The following is a 10,375-nucleotide window of genomic DNA, read 5'->3' as shown; positions in this document are numbered from 1 at the left end:
ACTCACCTCCCGGTCCCAGCATGCACTACTGTGTGCAGCCTACAGCATCTTGGGTGTACAATATTGCACAAGAGAAGCCGCGGGTGTGTGGAGCCAGCCACATACAGAGTACACACTTCACTGCCGGGGCTTGTGGTTACCCTTTCACAAGCTGACGCCTGTCACTGCCTGGCTAGTTCCACAGGCTGTTACCTCAGGAGCTCTGTAGTTCCTCTCTCCTGTTCCCCTAACCCAGATGGAGGAGGGTCCAATTCTGCAGGAGGGCCTTGGGAGCGGGGGCTTCCGCCGACGGGGGCTTCAGCTTTCCTTCTGCAGCTCCCCAAGGCCCCCATGGCAGGCAGAAGACCCCAGCAAAGTCTAGGCCTTTCAGTGATCTCTACCACCTCCTGCAATGCCGGAGATCCAGCCCCTTATGTGAGAAGGCGGGACAGGATGTGGGGATAAGGGCGGGCGAGAAGTCCCAGCCGCGATGTGCCTCCCAAAGGAAGGCTGTCGTGGGAGCTGTCCCTCCGCTTTTCCACCCTAGGGTCCCAGATCCCACATTTCTTCCCATTCCTCGAGAGGGAGGAGCCTCATGATTCAAAGGTGGCTGTTGGTAGCTCTGCAGCCTCTGGCTTTTAAATGGGAATCAGACTCATATTTAAATTCGCAAACTCAGGACAAGTGGGTTCCGGGCGCCCTCTAGGGGCCACATGAGGAGATTCACTTTGAATTAAGCTTGAATTTTCCGAGTCAAGCAAGGGCGGGGGGGGGGGGGGGCGGGGGGCGGGCGGTTCTGAATCAGAAACAAAATAAATAAAAATAGCATTAAAATGAGTGTCACGGAGCGTTTGCAGTGTTCCAGGTACTGAGATAGACTATAAAAGTACTGTTCATTCCTAAACACCGTCGTATGAACTAGATATTTTATCCTTTCTTTACATTCACTCAGAGAAGTGAAGCAACTTGCCTAAGAGCACTTGGTCAACCAGGGAGCCAGCGTTTGGAGCTCTTCTAACCCTGGAGCCAGGATTTTTGGGAGGGATGGCCAAGTGCAGGGGTGCAGTGGATTTGAGGAGGATTGGGGGTGAGCCAGGTTTGTATCAGGGCTTGTTTTTTTGGAAGGACCACCCAGCAGAGAAGTGGGCTGCTGGGTGTTTGCCCTCTAGTGATCTGTGAAGTTCACCTTCAGCCCAATCCAGTCTGTTGCCCCCTCCCCAACACACCTTCTTCAGCTTGTAGGCTCCACTCTGTCAGAGAGGAAAAACCATATCCTCCTCCCTTCACACCTAACTACTGAGCCCACCTTTTGGGCTTTTTCCAGCTGGAGTTGACTCTTCCAGGAGTCCCTAGGATTGGAAGGAGATTCCGCCTTCCACACTCCTTCCGCTGCTGTTGCCTCTGGATCCCACACATGGGAGGATCACACCAGCAGAAAGTTAAAAATAGAAGCAAATGAATCATACTTTATTAGACAAAAGAACGGAGAACCAGGAAGGGAAATCCTTCCTGTCCCATCTGCTCATGCAAAACGTGGTGTGGGCAAAGCTGCTCTGGGCTGCAGGGTGGAGAGGTGAGAGGGGAGGCAGGGGAGCTAGAAATTCTTACAATAACATTATTATTATTATTATTATTATTGACAGGGTTTCTCTGTGTAGCTTTGACTGTCCTAGAACTCACTTTGTAAACCAGGCTGGCCTCGAACTCATAGAGATCCACCTGCCTCTGCCTCCGGAGTGCTGGGATTAAGGGTGTGCATCACTACACCCTGTGGTAATGATTCAGAGAGCGAGGCCTTTTCTCCTGCCTCCTTTCCTGCAGAGATGTACTCAAGAAGCTCTTTCTGATACAGTACAAGGTGAGTTCACCTGTACACAAACTGTTACTGCCAGTGTCCTAAACTTCAATGTGTGCAAGAGTCACCAGGGGGCTTCTTAAAGTACAAACTCACATGCTGTACTTTACCCGGTGCTACCCAGTACCCTGAATGCAAAAGACTTGGCTAAATCTGCATCCAGGGACTGGAGCTTTCTTCTCTGAGTTCTGATTCTGGATCTCAAACTGGCTTCCTAATATGGCCTCCAGTTTTGTTTTATTTATTCAAGCTCTCTCCGACCCTCACTTGATTTGAAGAGATGGAAAGTAGGGATGCAGTTGATACTCTTTTCTGCAAGACTTTTTAAGATGCTCTCCAGCCTGGCAGTGGTGGCACTTGCCTTTAATCCCAGCACACGGGAGGCAGAGGCAGGAGGATCTCTATCAATTCGAGGCCAGTCTGGTTCCAGGACAGCCAGGGCTACACAGAGAAACCCTGTCCCAAACCCCACTTCACCCCCAAAATGCACTTGACAGCATGCTCCACTCACCTGCTGATTTCCCAGCTCCCTGCATGGCCCCTCTGCTGCACCCCAGCTCCCTTTCATGCACCTGCTGTCTGTGTAAAGCCCTCTTTGACTCCCAGGCAACAGTTTAAGAGTCTTTGGACATCAGCCTACGTGTTGAGCCTGTCTTTTCTGCTGTCTAACCTCGGGCAAGTTAATTACGTTTTAGGAGCTTGCAATTTCCTTGTGTATATTACAGGGCCAACCCATCTCCGGATTACCCAGCGGATTAAGGAGATAACTCTGGTAAAAGTGTTGGCTCTTAGCAGGCACTCCAGGAATGGCTCCGAGTGCCTCAGGGTGGAGAGACCCAGGTTTTCCACTCTTGGGGGGCTGGGTGGGGTTGGAGAGGTCGCTGCTCCCCCCACTCCCTCTCCACCCTCATTTCCAGGGTTGGGGAGAAGTCAGTGGATGCTTTCTGGCTGGAAGCTTGGCTCCCAAATCTTCCAAAGGTGGCACTAGTTAGGTGCCCTAAGACTGGCCTAAGCCTAGCCAGGCACTCACCTCATTCACAAGTAGCATAGGAGGAGCGTGTGGCAGGAAGGAAGAGAGTCTAAGAGTAGTGCTTCTCCTTTGCCAAGAGCCACCCAGTCCTAGAGACCTCACAGCACCCTACCAGCAGGGGAAGGGCAGCTGTGAAGCAGCCTCTGGCACTTACCTCTGCATATACCTACGGTTAGAGTCAGGCTACCGCCACATGTGCCCACAAGCACACACTGCTGCGTGTCCTTTTCAGGATGACCTGAGTCCACTTATGCTGCATGCCTATCCATCTACCTTTGTTCCCGCTAAGACCCTCTGTTTACGAACCCCACATGCGAACGAGAGCTGCTTTCCCCAGCAGAGGTGGCCCAGATGGCCACATGGTCATTCCTGACTGCACAGAGACACAGAACCCATCCCATAAGTCCACAGGGGCCTCTCCCATCTTCTCACTTTCACTGCTATCAACAGAAAACCACTCCCAAACCCTTGCTCCCCCACTAGCTGCAGGCAGTTCTGCTTTGCAAATAGATAGTTTTATATCCATAGGCTTTGGCTTCTTTTTCTAATCACAGGCTCAAAGGCAACCTCTTCCAGGTCCAGCTTGATAGGCACAGAGGCAGTGTGACTACTCTGCCCAGGGATGAGGAGGGAGAAAGGAAGGGGAAGTTGTTTTGCTTTATTATTGTTTGTTCGTTTGTTTTCCATCAAAGAAGCCCCAGTAAATGCTGTTTGACTGATATTTCCCTGCCTCTGGCCAGGTGGTGGCCATGCCTTTACTTGGGAGGCAGAAGCAGGCAGATCTTTGAGTTCAATGCCAGCCTGATCTACAGAGTGAATTTTAGGACAGCTAGGGCTACATGGAAAAACCCTGTTTCAAAAAAAAAAAACAAAACAAAAAAGAAACCTTAAACAACAACAACAACAACAAAGCAATACCCATGCTTCTGGGACACCAGTCAGAGAGGCTTCTCTTCCTAGTTTACTGTGGAGGAGGTGGGTATGAGCACTGAGGTGGTCCACGGCCTCAGGTTTAGGGAGCAAGGCCTTCCCAGCAATTTCCAGCATTCCACTCCGGTACAGTTTCTACGGCTGCTCCACAGAGCAGTCGAACTTTTTCCCATCAAAGAGGTGTCACTTCCAGTTGAACCAAGACACAGGAGGAGCCCAGAAGGCTTCAGTTAGCACCTGCTTACCAAGGGTGCCTGTAATGGAGTGGGGGTGGGGCGGCAGTGCCCCAGAGAAAGCACTGCACAAAGAAAGTCTTTTCTGTCTAATTCAGGCTGCTTTTGCCCTAACTGTTGCCTAGGCCACTGTCAAAGTGCTGAAGACGCAGGATGGATAGGGAAGGATCCGGAAGAAACTGTCATAGGCTTTTGTGCCTCAGACAGCTGGAACCTCTAAGAGACACATTAGATTACTGATATGGGATGTCCTTCCGTATATGTGTTGCTTTTATTGGATAATGAATAAAGCTGTATCGGCCAATGGCTTAGCAGAGTAAAGCCAGAGGGGAAATCTGAGCATATATATATATATATATATATATATATATAGAGAGAGAGAGAGAGAGAGAGAGAGAAGGCAGAGTCAAGTTGACGCCATGTAGCTAGATGCCAAAGGAGAGAGACACCAGAACACAGGAACCTTAACAGTAGGCCACAGCTTCATGGTGATACACAGATGAATAGAAATGGGTTAATTTAAGATGTAAGAGCTAGCTAGAAATACATTTAAGCTACTGACCCATCAGTCTTGTAATTAGTACAGTTTCTGTGTGATTATTCGGACCTGGGTGGCCAGGAAACCTAAGCGCAGTCTCCAGTGATAGCTCAGCAGACACACAAAGGGGTGAGAAGTGGGCTCTCATTTTGAAATATGTCTCCTCCATCTTACTTCTCAACAACCGAGAGGAGGAATTCAAGCTGGTTCTTGAAGGAGAACTCTTTCACAATGTCCCCTGAATATGTTGCTCTGGGAGTGTCAAGAATCAGGGAAGCCTTGTGCTCGGATCTCACTAATCAGTCCCAAGAGCCTTCACTCTGTCAAAACCAGGATGTCCAGGGCTGAGGTGATGAGGCACTAAGAACACACACAGCCACAGCTGGATAATTCCATCCAACCCAGTTCCTTCAGCCACAGCCTGAACCCCAGAGCTCAGTTCCTACCTCTCTGTGCTCTGCTGCTGGTAGAATTGTAGGGACCGTGACAGCGAAACTGGTCCTAGGGCTTTCATGGCATCTCACAGGGTGCCAGGCCCTTCCAGGGTTTCTGGGCCTGCTGCAGTGGGGACAACAGATGGTTGCCACACCCATGGCCACACATTTGCTCGGTTCTCTTTGTGCCTGTGAGTTTCCTGCTGGAGACTCCAGCTCAAGGTTCACACTGACCTTGCACACTTCACCCAGACACATCCAGATGCCAATCTGCACCCTCATCCGCAGAAAGGTAAGCTCTTGGAAACCAAGGGGGCTTTGGGTCAGCCTCCACCATGCTAGGGGAGGTGTGAGCAGTTAGGGGGTGTCACTGAGGAACAGGTTTTCAGTGGAGAACCTGGAAGGAGGAGTTGACACTTTGCCTTGGAACCAAAGCTCCTTCCCTGTTGGGGGAGGTTTTCATCCTGCCTGGGACCGTAATAAACACACAGGAACTATATTATTTGCAATAATGTTTGGCCAATAGCTTAAGTATATTTCTAGCTAGCTCTTATATATTTGGTTAACCCATTTCTATTAATCTGTGTATTGCTATGTGGCTGTGGCTTACCTTCAAGGTTCTGGTGTGTTTGTCTCCATCAGGGCTACATGGCTTCTCTCTGACTCTGCCTTCTTTCTCCCAGCATTCAGTTTAGTTTTCCCCGCCTAGCTCTACTCTGCCCTATCACTGGCCAAGGCAGATTCTTTATTCATTTACTAATAAAAGCAACACATATACAGAAGGACTTTCCACACCACTTCCCTCCAGCTCTATGGCATCTTCACCATTAGGGGCTCCAGGTGGGCTTAAGGAAGACCCTATCCCAAGGTGATTTCCCCAAGGACCCCAATGGAATTGGGCAATTTTTACCCCCACCTCTTTCTAAATGCTAGTTTTATTTGGCCCCATCATTTGTATTCCAAATGGATCAGGATCAGGTCAAGGGCCAGGCTGCCAGAGCTCAGATGTAGTCACTTGCCCTTGAGAAGAAAACTCTGTGCCTCTTTCCAGGCCCCTCCACTCCCCCATTCCCGCCTTCCCAGGTGGCGGGGCTTCAGCTCCTCACATCCTTTGGAACAGCTAGAATCTGGGAAGAAGAAACGTTCCAACCTGAAATCTGATTTCTCCTCTTCAGATGACTGTTAATCTCTGTCCCCCTGTTCTCGGAGGTAGGAAAGGTAGGGTGGACAAGTCCTCCAGATTTCTGGGTCACAAGTGTGGCCACTCTCAGCCCTGCAGTCCTGACAAACAGGTCTTAGCACAGTGCTTGAGAGGGAACTAGGTGAGACTGAAGTTCATGCGTGGCTTCCACCTTGACCTTGGGGTCATTGCTCAGGCACACAAGGAAGAGGTCCTAGCAGTGCCTAGTGAAGGACGCTGAGCTCAGAGCTCTCTCTCTCCTGTGCTTGATCACCAAACCCTTTGACCCATGAGAGCTGTAATGGTTTAGATAAAATGCTGAGGTTCAGTTCCCTGAGAGGCGGCAGTGGGCAGCAGGCCATGAGGGGCAACCAGGTCCCACCATCTGAGGCCTCTGTAGGTCCCAGGCAGGTGGGAGGTGGCGGGTGAAAGACAGAGACCCATAGGCATGCCATGCAGAGTGAGTATTTATTTAGCGGGTTATGAAAGGAAAGGGAAGGGGGAAAGAAGGAGAGGGGGGGAGGAGGGAGGGAGGGAAAGAGAGAGAGAGAGAGAGTGGAAGGGAGGAAGGGAGGGAGAGAGAGAGAGAGGAGGGGAAAAAGAGAGAAGGTCTCAGCCACCCCTGGGACAGAGAGAGTGCTGGCTGGAAGATCTGCTTGCCTCAGCAGAAGAGAGGGGAGTGGGTGGGGCTTGTCTCTTAAAGGGACAGGACAGATCATTACAAGAGTGACTGATTGACTTCACACAGCACACTCTGTCCATTGCAAAGAGACTTTAGACTTCTCTTTTTACTTCCTTGACCCAAATCTCTGTTGCGAGTCACCTTTTTAGGGTGACTTCTGCTGTGGTCCTAGCACGGCAGGTTTGTATGATCCAGGGTAGGGGCATGAGGATTAGATGTTAGGTAGATAGAGATAAGAAAGAAACACAGAGACATAGGATAGTAACAGGAGGGCAACTAAGCAGATTCTGAAGGCTGAATTTTCACCTGCGTTTATTTTCCATACATTTTTATATCCCAGTACAAAAGATGGGGAGGAAGAAGACAAAAGACGGCTTTCACATGAAACAGAGGACAACCAGAATAGTTGCTTGCTCCAATGCTTGAGACATCAAGCCATTAATTCCTGAGCAAAACACTTGATGTTTGGGGCAGCGAATACACCCTAGACCAAGTATCCTGCAGTCAGTCACTCCCTGAGTCAAACCTCATACTTCAAAAGAAGGAGCAGAAGTATACTTGACTTCTCTGACCTTTGGTCAGGGTGGAGCAGATCCACCTCTATAGGCCATCCTAGTGTCTGAAACACTGAATCACCACACCCTAGGTCAACACATCTTGTTTTGTAGCCACAACTTTGAAAGACCAAAAATAAGCTCAAACTCTCTGACTTTCAGACAAGGTGAAAAGGCTCACATCTGTGTGTGCCCCCCCCAAATCTCTAGTCTAAAAAGAGCATCCTATTAAAGCACATTTTAGTGATGCTATCGTTGCACTGACCAAAGCCCTTTTCAAAGTTTTTAGGAGGGAAACATCTGGGATTCTTAGGACATAATGGCTGGGTGGGTGGTCCATGACAGGTCAATTTGGATAAATCCCTGTGCTCCCTTGTTAGGAGATCTTTGGACTCCTTTAAAGTGATGGCATTCTGACATTTCAGCTTTAAACCAGACTAAATTTTGTGACATAAGACCCTTATCTGGGGGGCTGGAGTGATGGCTCAGAAGTTAAAAGCACTGACTACTCTTCCTGAGGTCCTGAGTTCAATTCCCAACAACCACATGGTGACTCACAACCATCTGTAATGAGACTTGCTGCTCTCTTCTGGCCTGCAGGCAGAACACTGTAAACAAAATAAATAAATAAAAATAAATAAATAAATAGATAAACAAATCAAATCAATCAATCAATCAATCAATCTTTTTTTTTTTTTTTTTTTTTTTAAAGAACCCTTGTTTGGAGAGGTGGCTCAGCAATTAATAGCACTCACTGCTCTTGCAGAGGACAAATATTTGATTCCCAGCATCTATGCTGTGGCTAAGAACATCTATAACTCACTCCAGATGCAGGGGTCCAGTGCCCTCTTTGGGCTTCTTCAGGCACCGCACGCATGTGGTGCACAGATGCACATTCAAGCAAACACTCACACACATGAAATAAAAATAAATAAAATTATAATTTTTGTTTATTTTTTCTTTATTTGTTTGTTTTGTTTTCAGAGACAGATTTTCTCTGTGCACCCCTGGCTGTTCTGGAACTGGTTCTGTAGACCAGGTTGGCCTCAAACTCACAGAGATTCGCCTGCCTCTGGCTCCCAAGTGCTGGAACTAAAGGGGTGTGCCACTACTGCCCCGTGCCAAAATAATTTCTGAAAAGAACCATTTTTTTTTTTAAATTAGAGATAAGGAAGTTAAGGTTTTAGTCTGAGCAGATGGGAACGGCAGAGCTTTGTTTTCTACTGTGGGGAATGAGCCCAGAACCTCCCTCCCAGCAGGCTAAGAAACCTTCTACCACTGCATTCCTAGGGAGCCAATTATCTGCTTCTTCCTGCGAAACCAATCCCCGCTGCTCAACTAGGAAGCAGCTAGCAGCATCTTCGAGAAGTGCCCCCACCCCACATTAAGTTCAACCGACATTAACACTTGCCACTCTTTCCTTGTGGGGACACTCTCACGTCCCCCAGATTTCAAATCCTGGGTTGTTTTGGCTTGAAAGCCTGTTCTTTTCCAGTTTGCCTCCCCAGTGAGCATCCTGAAATTGCGTGTGTTTGGAAAGCAGGACGAAGCAAGAGGATAAATGTGATCCAGAAAAAGACAACAGCATCAACAGCGGGAGGTTTCCTGAACTTGTTAGAAGAGCCAGCAATAGGGTCGCTGGAGATTAAGCCAGCCCAAAGCTTCCGAATGTCCCTCTTATGTTCACGCTCCTATTCCCAAGGCTCTGCTTTCCCCAGCCAGCATCTTAACTCATTGGGGCTGTGGTTTGTTCAACTAACAGCTTTGGGACTGGCTTTTGTTGGAACCAGCCCTTAGAATAAATATATAAGATAAATTTCAGTTTTGCGTCTAGGTTTAATTGGTTGGTTTCAGCTGAGAATCCAGCTGTTCTTTACTGTCTGTAAAATGCCTTCTAGTAGACACCCTAGCCTGTAGTCTCCCAAAGTCTTGCTCTCAAAGAACACTTTATCTTAGGTGACCAAGGGCAACAATTTAATTAATTGGTTTATATCATATGGCACCGGCTACTGGACATGCATGGGATTTAAGAATTCCCAAATGTTCATAATTCTTTAGCCCTAATGAAGCCAAATAATTCTCTCTCTGATACTCTTTGGCCTACATCATCTGGTACAATTTATAGACCACTCCATACTTTTGGCAGTAAGCACAGATACTAACATTGGCTACCCTGAAGATGAGAGAGTCATGGGAGCTCTTTGGGAGGATGCTAGGTTAGCCAAGGAGGCTAACTGCTAAAGAGCCAGTGTGCAGGAGAAGCAGGGCAGCCAAGGTCAGATCACACAAGTATGTCCTGGCTAGGAGTCTCTGAAGATGTTCCCATCACTGACTACTCAATGCTGCGTGCCCCATGTTCCCAACCCCACTGTACCACATTAGAACTTTTGCTTTTTTTTTTTTTTTTGTGCCATTCTTGTGTCCTTACGTCTTCCTGGGTGGGAGCAATAATTAACTAACTAGACAAGTCAGTTTGCTGTTCAGGCCTTCACTTCTGTAGCAGATGAACTTCTGCCTCCCTCCCTCCCTCCAAGACATACATGTAAGTCAGATGCGGTGGCACACATCTTTAATTCCAACAGTTGGGAGGAGAGGCAGGTGGGTCTCCGCATTCCAGGTCAGCCAGGGCTACATAGAGAACCCCTGTCTCAGAGAAAGGAGGAAGATACACACACACAATGCAATAAAAAAGAAGAGGTTCAGATTGGGGATTACACATACACACACACACACACACACACACACACACACACACACACAGAGAGAGAGAGAGAGAGAGAGAGAGAGAGAGAGAGAGAGAGAGAGAGAGAGAGAGCGCTCCTAACTATAGTCAGGGACTTCCTGGCTTTTCCTTTCTTCCCCATACAGCTTAGACCCCTCAGCATCCATAATCTTACCTCTTATCTGACTATGGCCCTTGTCTTAGACCCTCACAGGCTTCTCAATGTACACCTGAGCAC

This window comes from Myodes glareolus, chromosome 7 (genome assembly GCF_982192425.1).
Source record: "Myodes glareolus chromosome 7, mMyoGla1.1, whole genome shotgun sequence".
In the NCBI taxonomy this organism is placed as follows: Eukaryota; Metazoa; Chordata; class Mammalia; order Rodentia; family Cricetidae; genus Myodes; species Myodes glareolus.
Note: the sequence above shows the minus strand (reverse complement) of the source record.